The 23,790-nt window shown below is 44.2% G+C and overlaps 2 long non-coding RNA genes across 4 annotated transcripts; one reads left to right on the forward strand and one right to left on the reverse strand.

Annotated features, from left to right (window-relative positions):
• Positions 1 to 9,101: 9,101 nt before the first annotated feature.
• LOC117202226 (uncharacterized) lies at positions 9,102 to 16,641 on the reverse strand. Of its 3 annotated transcripts, none has more exons than XR_004484441.2 (4): positions 15,523 to 16,641; positions 14,190 to 14,359; positions 12,981 to 13,238; positions 9,102 to 9,563 (listed from the first exon to the last, which is right to left on the reverse strand). It is a non-coding gene; the product is annotated as an uncharacterized LOC117202226 (long non-coding RNA). The 3 variants fall into 3 exon arrangements; XR_004484442.2 differs by having other exon boundaries at positions 9,102 to 9,515; positions 15,495 to 16,641; XR_004484440.2 differs by having other exon boundaries at positions 15,495 to 16,641.
• On the forward strand, positions 13,872 to 22,958 carry LOC125964025 (uncharacterized). Its single transcript, XR_007476532.1, has 3 exons — positions 13,872 to 14,060; positions 18,392 to 21,324; positions 21,433 to 22,958. It is a non-coding gene; the product is annotated as an uncharacterized LOC125964025 (long non-coding RNA).
• Positions 22,959 to 23,790: the final 832 nt, after the last annotated feature.

Below are 23,790 nucleotides of genomic sequence, written 5' to 3' on the forward strand. Positions count from 1 at the left end.
CTAGATCATATGGTAAAAGTATGTTTAGGTTTTTTTTGTTTGTTTGATCAATTTTAAATTTTTTTATTTAAAAAAATTTTTAAACATCTTTATTGGAGTATAATTGCTTTACAATGGTGTGTTAGTTTCTGCTTTATAACAAAGTGAATCAGTTATACATCTACATATATCCCCATATCTCTTCCCTCTTCTGTCTCCCTCCCTCCCACCCTCCCTATTCCACCCTTCTAGCTGGTCACAAAGCATGGAGCTGATCTTCCTGTGCTATGTGACTGCTTCCCACTAGCTATCTATTTTACATTTGGTAGTGTATATATGTCCATGCCACTCTCTCACTTTGTCCCAGCTTACCCTTCCCCCTCCCCGTGTCCTCAAGTCCATTCTCTAGTAGGTCTGCATCTTTATTCCCGTCTTGCCCCTAGGTTCTTCATGACATTTTATATATATGTGTTAGCATACGGTATTTGTTTTTCTCATTCTGACTTACTTCAGCCTATATGACAGACTCTAGGTCCATCCACCTCACTACAAGTAACTCAATTTCGTTTCTTTTTATGGCTGAGTAATATTCCATTGTATACATGTGCCACATCTTCTTTATCCATTCATCTGTCGATGGACACTTAGATTGCTCCCATGTCCTGGCTATTGTAAATAGAGCTGCAATGAATATTGTGATACATGACTCTTTTTGAATTATGGTTTTCTCAGGGTATATGCCCAGTAGTGGGATTGCTGGGTCGTATGGTAGTTCTATTTGTAGTTTTTTAAGGAACCTCCATACTGTTCTCCATAGTGGCTGTACCAATTCACATTCCCACCAGCAGTGCAGGAGTGTTCCCTTTTCTCCACACCCTCTCCAGCATTAATTGTTTCTAGATTTTTTGATAATGGCCATTCTGACTGGTGTGAGGTGATACCTCATTGTAGTTTTGATTTGCATTTCTCTAATGATTAATGATGTTGAGCATCCTTTCATGGATTTGTTGGCAATCTGTATATCTTCTGTAGAGAAATGTCTATTTAGTCTTCTGCCCATTTTTGGATTAGGTTGTTTGTTTTTTTGATATTGAGCTGCATGAGCTGCTTGTAAATTTGGAAGATTAATCCTTTGTCAGTATGTTTAGTTTGGAATGAAAATCACAAACTCTCTTCCAGAGTGGCTGTCCCATTTTGCAATCTCACCAACAATGAATAAGAGTTCCCATTGCTCCACATCCTTGTCAGCACTTGGTGTTGTCAGTGTTCTGGATTTTGGCTGTACTAATGGGTATGTAGTGGTATCTCATTGTTGTCTTAATTTGCATTTCCCAGATGACATATGATGTGGAGCATCTTTTCACATGTGTATTTGCCATCTGTATGTCTTCTTTGATGAGGTGTCTGTGAAGATCCTTGGACCATTCTTAAATCAGGCCGTTTGTTTTCTTATTGTTGAGTTTTAAGGGGTTTTTTTGGGTACATTTTGGAAAACAGTCCTTTTTCAGATGTGTCTTTTGCAAGTATTTTCTCTCAGTCTGTGGTTTGTCTTCTCATTGACATTGTCTTTTGTAGAGCAAAAGTTTTTAATTTTAATGAAGTCCAGCTTACCAAGTATTTCTTTCATGGACTGTGCCTTTAGTATTATATCTAAAAGGTCATTGTCATATCCAAGGTCATCTAGGCTTTCTCCTATGTGATCTTCGAGGAGTTTTATAGTTTTGCATTTTACGTTTGGGTCTATGATCCATTTTGAGTTAACTTTTGTGCAGGGTGTCAGGTCTGTGTCTAGATTCCTTTTTTTTCTTTTTGTATGTGGATGTCTAGTTGTTCCAGCATCATTTGTTGAAAAGACTATCATATTGCCTTTGCTCCTTTGTCAAAGACCTGTTGACTATAGTATGTGGGTCTATTTCTGGGCCTCTATTCTGTTCTATTGATCTGTTTTTCTATTCTTTCACCAGTACCATACTGTTTTGATTATAGTGGCTCTATAGTAAGTCTTTAAGTCAAGTAGTGTCAGCCCTCTGACTTTGTTCTTCTCCTTTAGTATTGTGACGACTATTCTGGGTCTTTTGCCTCTCTACAGAACTTTAGAATCAGTTTGTCAATATCCACAAAACAATTGCTGGGATTTTGATTGGAATTGTGATGAATCTATAGATCAAGTTGGGAAGAACTGCCATCTTGACAATATTGATTCTTCCTATTCGTGAACGTGAGATATCTTTCCATTTATTTAGTTCTTCCTTGACTTTATTCATCAGAGTTTTGTAATCTTCCTCATATGGATCTTGTATATGTTTTATTAGATTTATATCTAAGTATTTTTTTGGTGCTAATATAAATAGTATTGTGTTTTAAATTTCAAATTCCACTTGTTCCTGATGGTATATAGGAGAGTGATTGACTCTTGTATGTTAACCTTGTATTCTGCAACCTTGCTATAATTGCATTATTAGTTCCAAGAGTCTTTTTGTCAATTCTTTCAGGTTTTCTACAAAGGTGATTATGTCATCTGTGAAGAAAGACAGTTTTATTTCTTCCTTCCCAATCTGTATACCTTTTCTTTCCTTTTCTTGTCCTATTGCATTCACTAGAACTTCCAGTACAATGTTGAAAAGGAGTGGTGAGAAGGGACATTCTTGCTTTGTTCTTAATCTTAGCAGGTAAGCTTCTAGTTTCTCACCATTACGTATAATGTTAAATATAAGGTTTTTTGTAGATGTTTTAAAATCAAGTTGAGGAACTTTCCCTCTATTCCTAGTTTACTTGATCTTATTTTCTCTGGGGCTCTGTTGTAAGCCTAGTCTTCTATAGTTACAGGAAATCTCCCATAAATTCTCAACCAAACATAAGCTAGTAACTCTGTGGCTCCATCCTGTGCAAAAAAAGCATCCTGACTAGCACACATTCCAGTAAATGCTAACGCTACCTCTTTCTCCTTTCAACTACATGTCCTGAGCACCTACGGTGCACCAGGCACAGCACTGGACATTTTCTTATGTGGAATTTTCTCTTAGAAATAACTTTGCAAGGTTGGAATTATTTATTTGTCCTCTACAGGGAGAAACAGAGATTCCAAGTGGTTACATACTTCTCACACTCGCTGTATTAGCGTCCTGTGGCTGCTATAACAATTACCACAAGTTGATGACTATAAAACATCAGACATTTGTTCTTTCACAGTTCTGGGGGGCAGATGTCTGAAATCAAGACATTAGTGGGGCCATGCTCCCTCTGGAGGCTCTATGGGAGATTCTTTTCCTTGCCTCTACCAGCTTCTGGTGGTCGCCCACATTCCTTGGCTTGAGGCCACATCACTCCAATATCTGTCTCCTCATCTTCTGTCTGTGTCAAATCTCTCTCTGCTTCTCTCTTATAAGAACACTCGTCATTGGGTTTAGGATTCACCCAGATAATCCCAATGATCTCGGCATCTCAAAATTCTTAACTTAATTATATCTGTACCCACCCTTTTCATAAATAAGGTCACATTAACAGGTTCCAGGATTAGGATGTAGACACATCTTTTAGGGGGCCACTGTTCAACCAGTTACACTCAGAGTTAGCAGTCAACTGCGTTAGTAGTTAGCAGAGCAGGCCCTAAACCCAGGCTGCTCAATTCCCTGACCACGGCCCTTTCCAGTTAATCACCACAGATTCCAACAGGAAAGAGGGACTTAGAATCACAGAATTGGGGTTACCCGGACCTCTTTTTAGAATCTCTTCTCCTTTAATTTACAATTGGTGAAACTGAGACCCAGACACAGTGAGCAATTTGCACTAAATCTCATGGTCCATTCTTTGCCAGAACCGTCTATAATCTCAGCATGCCATCTGAAAAAAATCAATACAACTTCCAGAAGTTTCTGAAATCTCTTTCTTCAAGGGACTAGCTTATTAGCTCCTTCTAGAGGCTCCAAGGATTTCATCATTATCATTTATTTTTGGTGGTGGGAGAAGAGTCCTTCTGCAGAGAACCGTAGTGAAGTATCCACCTCTGTACTTGATGGATTCCCGGCTACACTTTATTAAAGGCCATGACAATTTCCAGTATTTGTCACAAGAAAATATCTTCCAACAAACACCAGCTCATTAGAGACTGACTGTTAGGATTATGGGTTGGTCTTGTTTTGCTCCTACCTCGTCATCTCCAACCCTAGCACCCAATCAAACTGTGGCAATCAAAACCCCATACAAGTTTCCTAATAGATTCGAAGCAGGTGGGGACAGCATGCTCCACTGCAGTAGCACCCAGAGGACATGAAATATATCAAAACCCACTCCCACAGTGCAGACTTGCTTCCCCACTTAGAAAACTGGACAAGAAGCAGAGCTCAATGAACCATCTCTTTCTGTGCAAACCATTACCAGCTAAATGATATATTTTTTTTAATGTGTTGAGATCATACAATAATGAAAAGCAGTCTGGTTGAAGTGTTGGTGGTTATACAGGGCCTGGTGCAGAAATCTTGATCAAAGCCTCTTGGCATCTGAAGTCATCAGTAATTCGACAGTCTATTTGGGTAAAAAGAACTCCTTTCTGGCTGTCTGGCTTCAGGCCCACCCGGGAGAGGGGACACAACTCAAGGCTGCTGGCAAATCAAGACACCTCTTCTGAAGAGGTGATACGGAACATGCGTTGGTGGCGGCAGCTGGGTGGCGCGATCAGGTTTCACTGGGGGAGCTGTGCGTACGTTACACATGCGATTTGCTTGTATGTCGTCTGTTCTGAGCACGCCGGCGCATCCTTTACAGAATGCTGAGCAGTGGCCTTTTACTTGGATGAAACTGCAAAAAGTTCTCACAAGGAGCCATTACCCCTGCAGGAGAGGAGGGGTGAGAGCTTAAGCAACGGGAGGGTCTGAGGCTAAGGGTCAGTCTGGTTAATTAAGGTTTCATAAAATATTTCCTGATACCCACTTGTGCCAGGCCTAGGTTGGTTCCTGGGGCCAGAAAGGTGAATATTCACAACCTTGCCCTTTAAGGGTTCACGGTCTAGTTGAAAAGATGGAATATCAAAGTACAATTACATTCAGTATAGTCCGTATTGTGAAAGGGAAGACCCAGGGCTATGGGGACACTGTGAGGGCCCTGACTTGGTGTTGGGAAGACAGAGGAAACTGTCAGAAAACTGACAATATCCAAACAGAAGCATAGCTGGGAAGACAGGGAGAGGAAAAGTAAAGCATGTGCTCTTCCCAAGCATCGCCTCCAAAGTGGCCTCTTTTATAATGTTTAAAGGTAATATTTATGGACAAAATTATTATTAAGACTAAGATGAAAAGATATTAGCAGAAGAGTGTAACATGTGATTGACATGCCGGTGGTCAAACTGTGATATGCACATAAAAGGTAGTAGAAGGGTGAAACATGTTTTTTCTTTACTTTTTCACCAATCAATGGTACAGCCATACCCCCTCAGCTCTGTCCCCAGAAATGTACCCTCTGAATTCAGAATCTGGTCGTGGGTTTGTTACCCAAATGAAGATGTCAGTAGGTGAAGAGGAGTGGAGGCAGGGAATAAAAGAGGAGAGAATGGATTGGGCTGAGGGAATCGCATGTGCAAAGGCACTGGGGTGGGAAGGCACAAGACAGGCTTGCTGAATTCTTAACACATCGGTTTGACTGGAATGCAGATGTTTAAGGGAATGCTGAGAAAAAAATGTTTGAAAGAGAGATTGGGGTCAGTTGTAGTGGTCCTTCAGTATCAAGCCAAAGAATTTATTTAGGTTGCATTTTCTTTAGCAAGAAATGAGAAGCCTGAGCAAGGGGGTGGTGGACTTCAAGTTGCATTTTATGAACTTGATAGTGAATTCAACCCTGTTCTAGGTTCTGGGAGAGGCACAAAATTTAAACACATGATTATGTTCCTGAAGGAGATAATAATTTGGCTTGGGAGCCATAAAGCATATATACAGCAGCAACTAAACAGTGATTATAAGTTTATATTAACAAGCATGTCCTAGTCCGTCTTGTAGTAGCAGTAGGTCCCAAGTCTTCAAGACAGTTTCCCTTCCTGAACTTCAGTTTCCAGATCTTTAAAATGGGCATTTTCCCCCCTACCTCACAGAGTCATTGTAGGAAATACAAGGGATAATCCATGTAAAAGCATTTGATAGTGCCTGCCAAATTATAGATTCAGGAAGAATGGACCTTCTGTACTAGAAGGAAATTTTTTCATCTCTGATTGGTCAAACAATTATTTCCCAGGCATAGGATAGATATCTTCTTAAAAAGAGCTTTAAGTAAGGTTTTAGATAGCTTTTTTCCTCTCCAAATTTGAGATATTAGGGTAAACAAAGAGAGGAAATACTATGTAAAATGGAAGAATTTTGGAGATGGAGATGGAAGACTGTGACCCTCTTTGATCCTGAAAACGGGGCTCCAATTAAGCTTATAATTCTTGCCTTCTAGGCTGTCTTGGATTCTGTAGCTAGAAAACATCCCTTCAGCTGTTAGTCCAAATTGAATTCTGGTACATGCAGGAGATCCAGTGGGCTGAGAGATAGAAACTGGAGACCCCTCAGCTCTTCAAGGACAGATCCCAATGTGAACCACCTGGAAAGAAAGCCTTGCCTAAGCCATCCAAACCCACTGGCTTTCAGAGTCTGATCTCTGTTTATTTTCTCATCGCACCAGAAAGGAACCAACTCCTGAGATGGATAAAAACAAACATTTGTCCGGCTCATTGTTGACACAGTCTGTGTAACTTTGTATGTATTAATGACAGTGTTGCTATTTATGGGGACCCACCTGAGAAGATCTGTGAACACTCTGAGGATCCAAGGGCATCCTAGTCAACAAAATGTGTAGGCATTTGTTGGAGGCTAACGTTGTCTTAGGCATCATGCTGGGGCTAGGGCCTGGGGAGATGGAGATGAAGTGTCTAAAACTGAATAATTTTGTCTTTGCCTTAAATAAATGAACAACCAATGGAGGGTAAAGGTGGACATATAAATATAAACAAGTAATTATAATGCAAGGCAGAATGTTGAGACAGGAGCTAAAATTCTACAAATTTAATTTAATTTTACTTTATTTTATTATTTTATTTGTGTGAAGTGTGCTAAGTATAATTTTAGAACCCAAATCAGAGCACACAGTTGATAGCTGTACTCACTTTGGTTTGATGAAGCAGTGTGAATAACAAATTATTGTTGGAATTTCTAAGCACATACCTTAGGTAGATGGGCACAATTGAACAAAATATTTTAAACTGAGACAGTCCCATAGACGTATTATAAATAAAATGGAGATAGGTAAGGTAAGGCAGATGTAGAGAAATTTATTCAACAAAAGTTTTCTTTCGGAAAGTACCGCATTCATTTGGAAGAAATACCTTGGTATCTTGTGGGAGTGAACATTATACCTTATCGGAATCTCGCAGAAAACTCTGCAGGAATGGAAGAAATGCTTGATGGGCAATGCTTTTTCTGTGGAAACTGGCCAAGATGTACCTGCAGTTGAGGGAGGACACACAGGAATCTAGAAAATTCAGAAAGACATGATAATGGGGATTTGATCTATTTGGACCTCAAGAGCTGGAGCGAGCCTGGCTGGCATCTGACCTGCGGATGTAAGCATGAATGATGTGAACATTAGAAAAAGAAAGAGACTGAGTCCAACTGAGAAAGAGCATTTCCTCTTCAGGAGGCAAAATAAACACTAATTATTCAAATGTATCCTCTAGAATGCAGTTGGCTCACCAACCCCACGTTACATGAGCTCTTCCTGAAAACCTTTGCATTTGAGTGTCCCAGAGCAGAGTTCTTATTTAAGCCCATGACTTTCTAATTCTCAGAATTAATTTTAAGGAAATAACTAAGGATGCTCAAAAACTCAGCCATATGGCTATTCGTCACAGCACTGTTTGTAAAAAGAAAATGTTAGAAGCAATCTAGGTGACCAACAGTGGGAGAATGGTTAAATTATGACGCATGCATAAGATGAAATATTGTGCGGTCATTGGCAATCGTGATGTGGGCTATATTTATTGACAATGGGGAAATACCCACAATATAATATTACAGAAAAAAATAACCATTCAAAAATGTAACCATGCTTGCAGTTTTCTGAATGGTTATTTTTTCTGTAATATTATATTGTGGGCATTTTCCCATGTCAGTAAATTTGTACAAAAACAAATGTACTGTACATACATTATCCTACATAGAGAAAGGCTGGGGAGGACCTACATGGTGAAGTGAACAGTGATCACTTCAGGCTGGGGGTGTGGGAGTGATTTTTTCCCTCATCATTTCCTGCATCATCTACAGGAAATGTATATTAGATAGACAATGTATATCTATAATCATATAAATTCATAAATTCATAAAGCTATATCCACCTTAGGACTAAAAATCAAAGCAAAAGCTTATGTATCATAATGTTATTTTTTGTTAGATATTTAAAAGCACGTATTTATATACATAGAAAGGTGTCTGGAGTAAAGCTCTAGGAATTAAAAGTCGTTATCTTGGAGTGGGTGGGATTACGGATGGTTTATAATTTATTATTTTGGCTTAACTCTATTTTGAAAATGTTCTACAAAGGAAAAGGGTTGTGGGGGAGAAAACTGACAGTGGAGAACCTCCATGGTTCTCCTGTGGGTAGGTCAGTCCTCTCTCAGCCCTCCTATGGCCAAGATTCTCCTAGGCAGAGAGACGATATTGAATAGTTACCAAATTCAGGTTAAGCGATGGGAAGAGAAGGGGAAGAAAATGAGTATTTTGAGCAGAGGGCCTGGGTTTTGAATCCTGATTCTGCCACTTTCTAGTTCTATGACTTAGGGCAAATTACTTAATCTCTCTGTGCCTCAGTTTTCTCATCTGTAAAATGGGCACAACGATCATTTCCACAGAGATCTGCGAGGCTCAGGGAAGGGTGAACCAGCCCCTGTCTGTATTCTTTCATTTCACAGAGGAGGCTGCAGGCACTCAGTGAGGTTAAGACACTTGCCCGAGGTCACACAGGAATGGATAGCAGAGCTGAGATTCCAAATGACCCTGAGTACGGTGCTCCCTCACCCTCCTCAGAGATGAGGGGCCCACCAGTCATTCTTTTTTTTTTTTTAATTAATTTATTTATTTTTGGCTGCATTGGGTCTTTGTTGCTGCATGCGGACTTTCTCTAGTTGCGGCGAGCGGGGGATACTCTTCGTTGTGGTGCACGGGCTTCTCATTGTGGTAGCTTCTCTTGTTGCGGAGCATGGGCTCTAGAGCACAGGCTCAGTAGTTGTGGCACACGGGCTTAGTTGCTCCGTGGCATATGGGATCTTCCTGGACCAGGGCTTGAACCCGTGTCCCCTGCATTGGCAGGCGGATTCTTAACCACTGCGCCACCAGGGAAGCCCCCACCAGTCATTCTTGACTATATTTTTATTATGAGAAACAGATTCCACCGAGATAAGCAGAAAAGAATGGGAAAACCTCTCTCCCAGTGGCATTTAGCACAGCGTATAGATTTGCTCTCTGATGGTTTTCTGCTCCTTCAGCCTCCTGTCCTCTCTCATTCTCTCTCTGCTTCGTTTCCTAGGGGAGAGGTGGAGAATGAGCTCTCTTAAATTGGTGTGAATTTGGCTACAATAAAAGAAGAGAAAAAAAGGGAAAAATAAACAAACAAACAAAAAACATGAGATGCTGTTTGGGAGGAGATGCATGCTATGAAGTGTCTGGTCCAGGCATGGAGCAGCGGGTGCAGTGAGAAATAGCAAAGCTGGCAGTTCCCAGAGGAGCTGGTCCCTCTCAGCCCGCTGGTAGCGCAGAGGCAGAACAAAAACATCTGGTGTGATGTTTACCCAGCACCTTTCTCCCCAGCCCTCCCCGGACACGGAGTAATGCCTCACTCACCCCTGGGGCTGCACCTTTGTTGGGGGGAGAGAAGAAGCTTGAGGGAGGCCAAAGGGTGGTTTTTAGTTTCATTCTAATTTTCTAAATTGATATCTAGAAATGGATGAGACCCAGTGGTCTCATCAAGTGGGCCCAGAAACAATGGATAAACCTGAACCCACACAGCGCTGGCGCTGGCGGTTGAATCTTAGCCCCAGGTGATGTTATTCCACGTACGGAGGGCGAAAATCTCCACTCTAAGTGGGAGAAGATGGTAGCCGTAACAGTGGTGGGGAACGGAAGAACACAGCCCCTTAGAGACAAACCCGGCTGGTTGCAGCCCCGTCTCCACCTCCCAGCCCTGGGCCCTTCGCCAGGCATGGTTAAGAGCTTGGATTCTGGAGTGATAACAGGGCTGACACGCTTGTTCCACCACTTAGCAGCTAAGATCTGTCTAAGCTTCAGAGTCTTCAGCTATAAAATGAGGCTGTTAATAATAGGACCTCCTTTACCCTGGTGCAGCGACTGGGGAATGGGTTCATGCATCTAACACTACTGCACTGTCCTAGATGCTCAAAACTCATCCTGGTTATCATTATTCACTTAACTTCTCTGTGGCTCATGTTTCTTATCTCTGAAAAGGCACTCTTACCAACTGCCCCTCAAGCCATCCTAAGGCTTTAATGAGACAACAGCCGTGCAGCTGCTTCGTAAATACATTGCTCCTCTGTCCACCAGACTTATCTCCAGAAATCTCTCACAAACAAATGTGGGTGGTATTCTGGGAAAGCCCCTGGCACACAGTAGGTATTTCATTAAAAAAGCAACAGTAAGTTCTTGGCTTGTGTCTGTTCAGGCCAAATGGCAGAGACTTGAATAGCTTTCTATAAACAGGCAAACTGGTGATTTCATGCAGAACAAACAAGCAAATGTCTCTGATTGTTTCCTCAGCAATAGCATTTAGGGCCTAAAAATTATCTAGATGATCAAGCTGACTACCCAGCACAGGGTACCCAGCACAGGAAGAAAAGGTAGTCTCAGGGCCAGGTCTCTGGGCAGCCATGATGGGGTCACATGGCATCCTGTGGACCCTGGGAAACTGACAGCAGCTTCTGTGGGCTGTGAGGACACCATCTGGTGTGATCACTCTTTCAAAGGGACTCAAACAGAGTTCCCCTAGGTGTTGACCTCTTGTGCTCTCCAGATCGCCACCTGAGGAAAGCCACTTCTGGCAGCAGGTGGATCTTTTCCAGAGGCCTTCCCAGCTCTACCTGGGGGCCATCTGACCATGACAGTCCAGCATAAATAACAAACCTTCATTCATCTCCTGTCATTCCCAGGCAGCGAGCAGGGCTCTCAGAATAATAAAAACAATGATAACTAAACCATTTTTACTGTCTGCCAGGTAGTCCTTTTAATCGCTATAATCATCCCAAGTGATGGGATGGGCTGAGTGAGCTCTGTTTTCAAGATGGGGAAACAAGCCCAGACAGTCCTCCCCTGGAGCAGAGGGACCCACCTCCAGGATCAAGGCGAAGTTTCTGAGCGTGACATTCAAGGCCCCTGCCTACTCTTCCAGCCTCATTTGTCCTTTCAGGGATTCTGTGCCTGCAGAACAACTGGCTCTTTCTATGAACCCCTGGCTCTCTCCCGGTCTGCCTTTGGGCATTAGCTCTCCCAGTCTGTCTGGAACGGCCCCCATCCTCCCCCACCTCCACTCGGGCTCCAACTTGTCTTTCAATAAGAATTAACATGTGAGAGCATCTCTAGAGGCCAGATACGTCATCTACAAAGCAAACCTGGGAGTTAGGCATTATCATGCCCACTTTAAGGAACAGGAAACTGAGGCATAGAATAGCCAAGCAACTAACAACAAGGTCACAGAGCCAGGAAGAGGCAGACTTGAGATTCAAATCCCTGGAGTTGGACTTTGGATGGAGCCCAATATCTTCTCCACACTATGGTGCTTCTCGGCTCAGGGATCTCCTTTTCTGGGAAGCCCTCCTTGACCTCTCTGTTGGGTTAGGCCCAGGAATGGGCCGGAGCCTGCCCTTACCAATCTATGAAAGCCAATTATTAAATTGTCAGGAATTTTGCAAGCCGGCTGTTAAACACAGCAATTATTAAAGATTCAATTATAAACACATAATTAAGTAAATTATATTAAAAACAAAGGTCATAAATACTCAAAACTTGTCACTTCCTAATTATTTTATTACATTTTACTAATATCTATACTCTGAAGATTATTTACATCCCGTGCATCTGTATGGTGGCGATGCTACGTAATGCGGCACTGCTGTGCAACTCTCAGTGACATCACAGTCGTAGCTTTGAGATCAGCCACAGTTGGAATATTTACACCATGGAAATTGGCAAATGCTACCTATCAGGGCTTAGTTTATTGCTGTGTTGATTGACTAGATTTAACAAAGTGATGGAGAAAATCTCAACAGTGCAGCTTCTACTTGCTGCATTGCATTGTGAATAGCCCCCCAAAACAGAAGAAAATATTCTTTCGATATTTGAAAACTAGTATTCAACTTCGCAAAGAAGTTGCTAACAACATTGATAAACAAGTGGGGCTCCAACATAGTCCTTGTTCTTTGACTTTCATCTTCATCGTTAATGTCAGTGAAAATATCATGTCAGAATTACACTCAAAGAATCGCTGTTCAGCACTCAGCAAGCACCCCAGCTGTGTTTGTCTCCATAGTAGCCCTAACTCCAGGGCTCTGAAACTTTCACACCTATGTTTGCCTCTTCCGGACTCTTATTGGGAGCAGGGGTTGAGTCTTTCTCTTTACAGAACCCTCAGTTCTTGGGGTAGGCCCTTAATTATTGTTGAGTAAATAAATTCATGCATTCACGGCTGCATGAATGAAGAATTAACCCTATCCCCAACGAAATCCCCTATCCCCAACAAAATGAATTCTTAAGCTATCCATTTATGCATATTTTATTCCTCTACTTATCATATATTGCTGAGTACCTACTAGGTGTCAGTCATGTTAATACTAACTTTCATGGGCTGGGCACATCGTAATGAAGAATGCTACAATGGAAAAGATTAAACATTTCTAGACTCAAGGACCTTTTGTGTCTCGTGTTCAAAACAGTCCCCAGATTCATGAATTACTTAAAGGAAAGCGAAGTCATCAACCTCACCATCTTCCCTCATCTCCAAGGATCCCAAATGAGCCTCGGGAAGAGCTGATTGAACTTCCATTCAATGATGATGTTGTGCCCGGGGCTGAGGCACTGGAAGTCATGGAGAACCGCAGTTGTGTTTTGATTCCCCGTAGATGTCTTTGAATTCGATCTTCCCCAATGACAAGAGGGAGGCGATTTTCCTGTGAGTGAAGAGCTGGTTTCTCGTGTCTAAACCATCACTATCACCACGTACCTGGGAGCGTCGCCTTACGTCTGCCGAGACAGAAAGAAGAAACGGCTCAAAATAACGTACAAAACCAGGCTTAGAGGATCAGAAGATGCCAGCCCATGTTCCTTTCAACAGAGGCCCATGGTAAGCCCCTACTTCTCTTTTCCCGTTGCTACTCTCATGCAACTCAAACTTCAAGACCATCTTAGCAGATAAACAATATAGTGTGTATCCCATTAGAGTATTAATACAAAGATAGGTGGTCTAAAACTCACTAGGCAAATAATTAGCCACCAAATGAATAAGAGAAAAGAACAGCTATTAACTCACTAAGTCACCTGTCAGAGGCGGCTGTATTTATATTTGGTTTGTGGTGGGAGAAGCACTTTCCCATAGCCAAGCAGGCATGATATTGGTTGCAGCAGCCCTGAGACGTCCCCCAATATATGTCTCTTTTCCTTAAAAAGAAGAGATGAGGAGGGGAAAAAAAATCAGTTGCTTCAACTTGAAAGTCAGAGCTGAAGGAGGCGTTAGCAAAAGACTTTCCTGTGGCTCAGAGCCCTGATCACCACAATTAAAGTTCAAGGTGTGGTGCTATTTGCTCAGCGTGCTCTGACACATGAAAGAAAATGATTCAGGCAAGGAAAATAATTACACGTTAATTTGTGTTTGGCAACTGTGTTTTACCCCTTTGGCCCACAGAGCAAGATAAAAGGTGATATTGTTGAAAATGTTTTATCTGCCTTCAATGGGGTTGTCATGGGCTGCATTTGGAGACGGGCCTCTTTGGTTGGGCATTTTCCTGGCATCGTGGGGCTGCCTTTTGTGCTCCATTGCCGGGGCCGGCCAGGAGGAGCAGAGGAAAGGTAGGTTATTAGCTGTTTACTGCCCTGAATCCTTTGTATTGGAGGGTTTCCCATGGGTTTGGCCAAGTGGCAGGAAAAGTGACCCTGCCCAGGGCATAAAGCCCCAGTCCCCACCCTGGGGGCACTCACCCCGTATCATGCTGTCTGTTGCATTTTGCCGTGGAACGAAGAGGCAGACCAGCCAGGACCACAAACCTGGCTGTCTATGGAGAGAGGCGGCAGACAGCCATGGGCAAGTTGCATAGCAGGCAGCTGTGCCAGGAAGAAACGCACGCCTCGTGTAGCCAAGTCTTCTAGACCTTCAAAAGGAAAGTAAGGAAATCTGGATTTTTACAAATGAAATCTCCCAGTTTTTGCACGTTGGCTTGGTTAAAAACAAATAAAGCACGTCTATGGGCAGCACCTGGCCTACTGGTGGCCAGTTTGGGCCTCTGAAATGCAGCCCAGGGCTTAAACACTAGCTTCTGGAGTCAGAAAGATCTAGGCTCTGAGCTCAGTTTCATTGCTTCCCAGCTGGGTGATGGTGGACAAGTTACTTAAGCTAAGTCTCGATTTCCTATTTGTAAACTGGAGACAGTAACAATTATACCTCCCTCCGAGAGTTATTGTGGGGATTGAATGAGATAATGCAGGCAAGAGGCAAGTTCCTCGCACTGTCCCTGGCAAACAGTAAGCACTGAATAGATGTCAGTGATTATCACTATTTATAACTGAACCATGGACGAATGAAAAGATACATCATCGCCCCAGGCTTTCTGTCGATTAGGACGTCTGGGACACCTTGGCTTCTCCATAGATAATTAGATAATTGCTGAATGAATGAATGAAGGATGGATGGATTAAGATGCCAGCTAGAGGCCAGAATGAACAATCCATCTGCCATCTTCTCTTCCTGGTGCTGTCCCTAGTTGTGTTTGTGCCAATCGTTGCCCTTTTTGGACCTCAACTTCTGCATCTGTAAAATGGACTGGATGTCCTTCTCTCACCAGCTCCGAGGGATGCTTTCCTGCCTCCTGACAAGATCTTTCAAGAACTCTCAGAACAAGTTAGGACGGGCCAGCAGGGACTTTACCGCCCGGCTCTGGGAGGGGAGGCAGCCTGCCACTGGGACTCTTCATAATTGAAGGAAGACTGGTCCTCCATCATCCCACCCCACATCTGCTCTTTACTCGTCTCTCTTCTGCTTTTTGTCCTAGGAGGCTGACTTGGAAAACTAGCTCCTTCGCCCTCTGCTTTTCAGGATAATTTGGGCAGTAGGGAGCCCATCTGGAGATCAGGGGAAGTAGAGGAAGGAGGTGGGGTATGTATCCTCCACACCCGAACCCCACCCTGGTGAAGGGGCTCCTCTACATAACTCTCTCTGTTCAGATTCCTGGAACTGCTACCTCCTTTCATCCCTTTGGGTCTGGGGGAGTAGCTCCCCAGGCATCTCACCTTGCCCACAGCCTTGACTTTCACTTACCATCAGGGCCTGGGGTGAGTGTGTTTGCTGTTTCCTGCCCAGACCCTGATGGATACAAGCAGATACCTCTCTACCATCCAATCCGTGAAAAATGTCTTCTAAGGAAGAAGACTTCCAAGTACCCAACAGAGCACACAAGCTCGGGGATCAGACAGGCGGGAGCTCAAATCCCTGTTAGCCGCTTATTGGCTCTGTGAACCTGGACAGGTTCTGTCATGACGTGGAACCTGCTTCCTCATCTGTGCAGCGAGTTGCACGATGCATCTTCCAGGGCTGAGGGGCTGAGAAGGACCGTCAGGACAGCCCCGCACGGTACTAGCCAATCACGTTCGCTCAGGGCAGCTCTTTCTCTTCTTCTGCCTCTTCTTCTTTCTTCTTCCGTCTCCTTTTTTCCTTCCTAGAGGCAAGAGTTTTTGTTTTAATTTTTTTTCAGCTTCGTACTTTTGTTAGACTGTGCCTAATAGAAATCCTTCCCACTGGTGGAGTGCCCACGGGCTCTAATCTCCCAACAATCACGAATGGTTATTATGGTGGAAGGACATTATAGCCCCAAATCAGAGTGCAAAGACAAAAATTGAATATTGTTAAAATTCTTCTCGAAAATCCTTTAAAAATATTTACCCATAAATTTTGATATATTTGGTGTGGAATGTATCCTCTGCACCCTGGGTATATACACGTTCTATAATGTATAAGGCAATGTACAGTACATTCAGGACTATATATGCAAAATATCATTTTACGCTGTTTCAATTAAAGAAAGAGAGAGCACAAGTAGCTGATTTTGTTGAGTCAAAGGTACCTAAGGTAACAGCCATACTGATTTTACGAATAAAGACATTGAGGTTCTGGGGTTGAGGGGAAGAAAAGACACTGAGGCTCAGAGAAGCCAAGCAATTTGTTTAAGCTAATAAGTGGCAGAGTCAAAATTCAAATCCAGGTGTATCTGACTCCAAAACCTGTTTTTACCTCGTGCCATAATGTCTGGATTTATGTGAGCTGGAATAAACACACCCTCAAAACCGGCATCATCAAAATGACTTTCAGTCTTTTATATTGGAAATGGTTTCACATACTGGGCTGGCTGCCTGTTTCACTCCCAGTCTCTCTTTTTTTTTTTAAACATCTTTTTGGAGTATAATTACTTTACAATGGTGTGTTAGTTTCTGCTTTATAACAAAGTGAATCAGCTCTACATATACATATATCCCCATATCTCCTCTCTCTTGCGTCTCCCTCCCACCCTCCCTATCCCACCCCTCTAGGTGGTCACAAAGCCCCGAGCTGATCTCCCTGTGCTATGCGGCTGCTTCCCACTAGCTGTCTATTTTACATTTGGGACTGTGTATCTGTCCATGCCACTCTCTCACTTTGTCACACACTCCCAGTCTCTTGACGTCGTGGGGCCTCAGCCCCCACTGAGTGGTGAGACCAGGACCCTGGGCCCCGCCTGGGCGTGGGGGAGGAGTAGGGGAATGGGGGATGGTAGCGGGGCATGGCACTCACTCTTCCCTGTCGGTCAGAAGAGGCAGCATAGGATGGAGACCTCCACTGATGGGCAAGCCAGGTAGAGATTTTTTTTTTCTTTTGGCCACTGATGACCGGTGATAATTGTTGGGAGATTAAGATTCTCAGATGAAAGATAACTACCAAAGTGCCAGGTACAGAGAGGGGTGGAGGGAGAGAGCCCGGCCTTCTCCCCGTGGCTCCTGGGCTGACTCGGCCCTGACCTTGGGCAAGTCGTTTGATTTTTCTCATCTGTAAAATCAGCCTAATGACGGCTTCTCTTCCAAGCCACTTGGATTCTCAGACGAAAGCATCCACAAAAGTGTACAGGATTGCTATTAATTGCACCCTTATTATTTTTATTATTAAGGGATGAAGTCCACTAAACTTTAACTATGTTTTGACTCTCCCTTGACTAGCAGGATGAGCTGTTGACTATCAGAGGACAAGCGTCTCTGACATCGCCCTTTGTAGGGAGGCGGGCAGACGGGCGCTCCCCACAGCAAGGCCGTCGCCCGGGCAGGTGCAGTCTGAGCTGGGTGTGCCCAGCTGCCTCTGCTTCCACCCTTAGATATAACTGCATCCAACCAGCTGTGGGCAACGTGCTCAGCAATTGCAAAGAGCCAGGAGCCAGAAGTGGCTGGGTTCCAGGCCTCAGCTGTGTGATTTTACGGGCACGTCATGGACACCCTTTGCCCGTGAGCTTCTGCAGTTTGGATAATGGGAACCAGCATCATCCCGCCCACCTCCAGGCCAGATTCAGAGGAGGCAGCGCTGTGCAGGCTTTAATGCCATTATCAGGTCAAGTGTGACCGTCATCCCAACTCTAAAACATCAGTGTTGGGGAATTCCCTGGCAGTCCAGTGGTTAGGAGTCCGCGCTTTCACTGCAGAGGGCGCAGGTTCCATCCCTGGCTGGGGAACTAAGATCCTACTACAAGCTATGTAGTGCACTCCCCCCCCCAAAAAACAACAACAACACAAAAACAAAGAAAAAACCCTCCAAAACAAACAAAGAACAACAAAAAAATCAGCCTGCTGCTTTGACAAGAAATCAGTATAGGAGAGATACTTGAGCTCAGACCCAGTTTCTACCCCTTACTGCTGCTGGAAGACACAGATAATACTATCTACCTTCTAAGCTGGTAAGAAGGAAATAATTTGGATAAATCCTTAAGCCAGCGCCTGGTGCAAAGCACATGCTCAACCACTGACAGGTATGATTATCAGAGAGGAAGCACTTGACAGAGAGCAAAAATGAATTTTTCCCATAATTTAAAGGGCAATGCACATCTTTCTGGATTTATGAAGGATGCATATTATAAAAATATTAAAATAACTTTGCCTTCCTTTTTTTTACACAGAAACCGAGATTACGGAAGTGATACACAGCCTGGGAGAAGATGGTGATTGGCACGAAGGACAGCCTCAACTCGCCCACAGCCCTACCCACCAGGGCCCCCCTGGGAAGACTTTGATGGGCGTGTATATCTCCTACCTCCTGACACTGTTGTCCCACACAACTTTAGAGAGCTAATGCTGCAGATCTTAAGGTCAAAAGGGGATATTTCGTCGCAAAGAGCCCTAGATTCGAAGACTTGAGTCTATTATCTGTGCCATATTTTCTTCTTTCATGCTGCCTTTTCTGCTTTAGACAAATAAGGCACGTGACTGGATCAGAGCTTCTGAAAGCGTGGAACATGGACACATTTTAATTTTCTAATCACTATGTGTTTATTAGAAATACATGAACTGGAACAGACGAACATATTAGAAGAATCTACCTCCAGCAAATCAAATCCACAATTTCATGAATAAATATTAATTTTATATATATATAAAATGTATTTCAATACATTCATGTAAATTAAAAAATGAGTCGATTTCCAGCAAACTATAAATAAACAGCAGTGCAGGTGGCATTCAGATATGGCAGGCTCTCTCAGGATGCTACAGTGCCTGAGAGCTGGAAAATACTGGACCAGACCATCTCTAGATTATTTCCTGCTCTAAGGTTCTCTGAAGGGACTGGTAGAATCAGTCACCTGGCTTCTTGCAGGCCTTTCCACCCAACTCTGACAGTGTTCAAAACAACCCCAAGTTTTTCACTGAATGGTCCATGTGATCCAAACATTTCTCTCCACACCGTAGCTGAAACGTGCCACACAGTGGGAGATCCATGACTGGGGCAAGAGGGAATGAGTATGGTCTAGGAAGCCTTTTCAAACCCTTTCAGATCCTACAAGCATTTACTGAGCACTTGCTATATGCCAGTTGACATGCCAAGTCCTCACTCATGATCTGACTCTTTTAATCCTGCTGCCACCCTGTGAAATTTTACCTGCACCTGTGTCATTAGTGGGGCCTTTGGCAAGTCACTTAGTTACTAGGACCCATTTTATCTTCAGTAAAATGGAGATAATGAAATCTGTCCTGTGCATCTCATTGGATTAGCATCAGGATCAAAAGAGATTGTGTATGGGAAGTGTCTTGGAAAATACAAAGTCCTGTCCAAAGAGAAGAAAAAAAAAGAACATCAGAAAACCTCTTTCCTCTCCCTTTGCTTCTCTTTTTTTTTTTTTTTTTTTTTTGCAGGACGTGGGCCTCTCACTGTTGCGGCCTCTCCCGTTGCGGAGCACAGGCTCCGGAGGCGCAGGCTCAGCAGCCATGGCTCACGGGCCCAGCCGTTCTGCGGCATGTGGGATCTTCCCGGACCGGGGCACGAACCCGTGTCCCCTGCATAGGCAGGCGGACTCTCAACCACTGCGCCACCAGGGAAGCCCGCTTCTCTCTCTTTAACAAAATTCACTCTGTGCCATTAGATTATCTGTGAGGACCTATGACGTCATTTAAGTTGTCAGAGGTCTTGTTTCTCCAGCCCCTTTCAGATTTAATCAGTGGCTCCTATGACCAATCAGTGGGTGTTTTAAGTTCTAAGCCCTAAATTCTGCTAAACTCCAGTGTGAATTCCACTCTGTAACTTATGAACACTGCCCCTCTGGGACTCTCCTCCTAAGGGTAAATCGGGGGGTAGTGACAGTTGTTGCCCAGCGGTCTGTTGGGAAGATGCGACGGGCTGAAATGAAAGCAGTGGGCAGTGTTTGGCTCGTAGCATGTGATAAATGTGTGCTGTCATTGTTACCATCTACTCTGTGAGGTCTGATTGTTATTATTCCCATTTAAGAGACGAAGAAACTGAAGCTCCGAGAGGTGGAGCTGCGTGTTCAAGGCTGCACAACGAGGAAGCAGCAGGGCAGAGATTTGAACCCACTTGTGATTCAGGTCGTGCTTGTTTGCGGGGTGTCGTGAGGCTTCTCCATGGGAAGGGAGAAGGTGTTCTCATGAGAGAGAGGAAGAGAGAAAGAGAGAGAGGGAGGTGCTCTTGGTCTGGTTCACATACAATTCTCTTTCTTTTATATGGTGCTTCCTGATTTCAATAGCCTTTTCATTCATCTTCTCATAAAACGTGGCTGATGTGATCACTGCCAAGCCTGGATTACACTTGAGGCTCCTATCTCTAGAGGCTCAATTCTGCCTAAAATGCCTTCAGTTTCATAATCCGCAGACTGAAAATCAGGAGGAACCATCACTCTACCCATCATTTATGCACCCCCGACAGCAGATGTTACAGAATACCTGAAATGAGCCTGTCCGAGAAAACTTATTTTATTTGGTTTCTACACAGAAGTATTTCACCTGCTTGTAAATCATACCTTCCCCTCTCCAGTCCCCCATGAGTTCTAAGCTAACCGTCTGTGCTGGTCTGTGATCCCCACTGCCTTTAAGAGTGTCAGGGTTGACTGGGGCCCAGGTCACTGCTGCTGGGCACGGCTGAGAGCTGGCCTGGAGAGGACAGTCAGTGAGACATGTGAGCCTGGGCTCCCTTCTTGGAGACATGCGTTTGAATCCTGTATCACTGCTCACCAGCTGATTAGCTGCACTCAGCTTTTCTCAGCCGAAGTTTCTTTATCCGTGAAATCGTCTTCATCTCGGAAGGTTTTGGTGAAGATGAAATGAGATAATCCGTGTAAAACATATACTCACTTAGCTAACAGTAAGTGCTCAGTAAGTACTAAAAGTTATCCCTCGAGCTTCCCCTCAAGTGGAGAGATTGAACTCCTTTGCTGATACCCAGCGAAATCCAGTCCAGTCATGTCTGTGGCTGTTTCCTGGACAATTGGAATTTTCCTGACCAGCACATGAGTCCCTACGGTGGCCGCAACCTGCAAACGGGCCTCTGCATAGATCCCTGTAGAATTTTCCCTGACAGTTACTACCTCATTTTCTTGTTTTCAAGGTATGTGTTTCTTTATTTCAAATTCTGAACTTGTCTGAAATCAGAACAGGTCTTAAAATCTCTATGCACAGTTAGCATAGTGGTAACTTTTTATTTCCTTTCCTCCAGAAAAACTGTTGAACCATCAGTGACAACTTGAAGTGAGCAAAAACACAACGTTCCCATTTCCTGGATCACTTCCAACCTTGTGTCTGTTGGATGTGGTTGTCTGGCATTCAAAACTCGGTTGCCCTGGAGCCTGGAATCTTTGGCGGAAGGAGACTTTGGGGAATGAGCTGGTGCCACAGCGCCCTCTGGTGTCCAAGTGGCTTCTGCCAGGACGTGCAAGGGGCTGCATGAAGGCAGCAAAGGAGGGTTTGAGAACATCTGCCCAACTTCTCTGCCTCCCCAAGGAGGAGGGGCCAGGCAGTGTGAGAGGTCTCATGTCTGCCTCATATGGAACAGTGGGGAAGTGGGGATGAGATTGACCTTCCATGAGCCAATAAATTAGCATCCACAACCCAAATGGTGAATGCTGACTTGGCGTAACTGCTCTGGAGAAGGGCCCAGGGAACCCCCAGTTTCTCATAGCTCTTTCTTTGCTAAAGCAAAACCCGATTCTGCTTTCCAGAGAAGGCTTGAATTCCAGGTTCTCTGCTCTGCCCTGAGCCTGCCAGGGACTGGGAAAGAAGGGATGCCATGGGTCCAGAGAAGGGTCCCTTTGAGACAAGAGAAGGGGGACTGGTATACATTTCCAGGCTCCCCTGCACCCATTCCTGCTCTTTGATCTCTTGATGCTAGGGTTCACCCTGCGTCAGACTGGGCAGCTTCAGCTGTTTGACTCTGCTGCTGACCCCAGTCATTGGGGCTCCGCTTTTAGTCCAAGGGCCAGAGTCCAGCATCCAGCCCTGGACATCAGTTGGACTTCCATTCCTGAGTTTGCTAGTCAGGTCTCATCACAGATGTCTGCAAGGAAGTAGCATTGCATGACCACCCAGCCCGATCCAGGACAGAATGAGGGTCGAAGGTTCAAAAGTAAATGAGATGGGACCTCCAGCCTCAGCCACTCCCATAGAGCCAAACCCACACTGTGCCCGGGCAGATCTTGCCATCAAGATGTGGACAGTTAACACTTAGAATATTTCATTGAGTGCTCTGATAATTTACCTGCTGTTTCTTTGGGTTTAACGTACAAGAAAGACCCCTGAACCTGAATAGCATCTCTAGAGTATTATACATGTTTTCAGGCAATGTTTCTCAAACTGTAGTCTCCTAACAATATTAGCATCAGCTGGGAGCTTTCTGGGACTTTCTAGGGATGCAAGTTCTTGCCCCCTGCCCCCACCCAAATGAATCAGGAATTCTGGGGATGGAGCCCAGCAATCCCTGTTTCATCAAGCCTCCCAGGTGGGCCTGATGCATCTGGAGTCGGAGAACCATTATTTTAAGGGAAAATGGAGAGAGGACCCATTATGAGCCATGTCTCTTGCTTGACACTTTTTTGTATACATTTATGTTTGTCTAGTCATTTTGGGTAGTTTGTTTGGAATAGTCTGAGATGATGCTGAGCCTGGAAGTGGAAGGTTTATCAAATAGCTTTAGTGCTCCAGGATTAAAAGCCACCATGTTGTTTGAAATGAGTTTCTAGGACTTGCGACACACATAATATTTAAACATAAAGACACGTTACCAAATAAAATATAAAGGACGCTCTCGGAGTTGCTGCCATTTGAATTATGTGCACTTGCTTCCATTCATTTTTGGACCATAAAAATTGCACCATACCTGTTTGAGAAATATTGTTCTGAGTTTGCAGCCCAATTTCTCCTTTTCCACCACGTTTGCCACCTTCAGAGAATCCCCTCTGTATAATTTCGACACAGTGCGGACTGGCAAAATATCGACAGGGCTTCCCTGGGGGTGCAGTGGTTAAGAATCTGCCTGCCAATGCAGGAGACACGGGTTCGAGCCCTGGTCCAGGAGGATCCCACGTGCCGCGGAGCAACTCAGCCCGTGCATCACAACTACTGAGCCTGCTCTCTAGATCCCGCGTGCCACAGCTACTGAAGCCTGTGTGCCTAGAGCTCCGCAACAAGAGAAGCCACCGCAATGAGAAGCCCAGGCACCCCAACGAAGAGTAGCTCCCACTCTCCACAACTAGAGAAAGCCCACGTGCAGCAACGAAGACCCAGTGCAACCAAAAATAAATAAGATAAATTTATAAAAAATTCATGTATCAACAGTCATATCTCTAGAAGAGGAGCTGATTGAGGCAGTTTCCTGCTGGAAACATCAGTGGCTCCACTCTGCTGGGAGGAGAGGTCTACGTGCTGTAGTCTGGCTTTCAGGGTCTTCACAAATTGGCCCTTGACCTGTCTGCCTAGCCCTGAGTCCTGCATTCTCCCTCACAGGTTTCTCTAAGTTCAGTCAAACGATCCACTCTTCCCTAAATGCTCTGCCTCTGCTCCACGCCCTTTCTCCACTGCC

This window comes from Orcinus orca, chromosome 3, assembly GCF_937001465.1.
Source record: "Orcinus orca chromosome 3, mOrcOrc1.1, whole genome shotgun sequence".
NCBI classification, from domain to species: Eukaryota; Metazoa; Chordata; class Mammalia; order Artiodactyla; family Delphinidae; genus Orcinus; species Orcinus orca.